A 713-nucleotide genomic window follows, 5' to 3' on the forward strand; every position below is an offset into this window, starting at 1 on the left:
AGCTGGAGACCGTTGATGTCTTGGATCTGATTCTTGTTTCATGTACATAATCCATATTTCTCACAAGTGTATAGCCATGGTTCTTTAATTTAATATCTTATGTTTTAGATAAGGTTCTGTTATATGTTTCAGAAACCCGTGTGAATTACAGCAGGCTCCAGATTCAAGTCTAGTTTTCCACAATGTGAAAAAATATTTCTTATTCTGTCCATCAAGAATCCAGTATCAGGAGTTTTACTTTGCAAACAAAGCAATGCTATGAATCTCCAGCTTCTGCGGCAGATAAACCTGTGGCTGGATTTGGAGAAACACAATTACCTTTTTAAAATATTTTTTATTCGCCCGGAGGAATTGCTCCGGAGTATATTTTAATTTTATTTAACTAGAATTGTTACTTTTTGATAGTATCGTGAGGCTAATGTGATTTCCCACAAACAATACATCTATCCACCTGAGAAAGAATACTTTCTTACCTAATAACTGAAACATATTTCTGTGTCTTGGCAAGCAGTTTACTGTAAAGATTCTCATTTTAACCTTTTATGATTCAATGTCACTTAGGAGCACGTGGCAGTCAGCAAATGTGAATATCTTTTTTTAATTGCTACATATATGTGTATATATATATATATATATATGTGTGTATATATACAGTGAAGGCTGTCTGCTCCTGATTACCCGTGTAATAAGGCCCTGCATCCAGCTACAATTAA

This window comes from Sceloporus occidentalis, unplaced genomic scaffold (genome assembly GCF_023333645.1).
Source record: "Sceloporus occidentalis isolate IW3139 unplaced genomic scaffold, rSceOcc1.0.p SCAF_345, whole genome shotgun sequence".
NCBI lineage: Eukaryota > Metazoa > Chordata > Lepidosauria > Squamata > Phrynosomatidae > Sceloporus > Sceloporus occidentalis.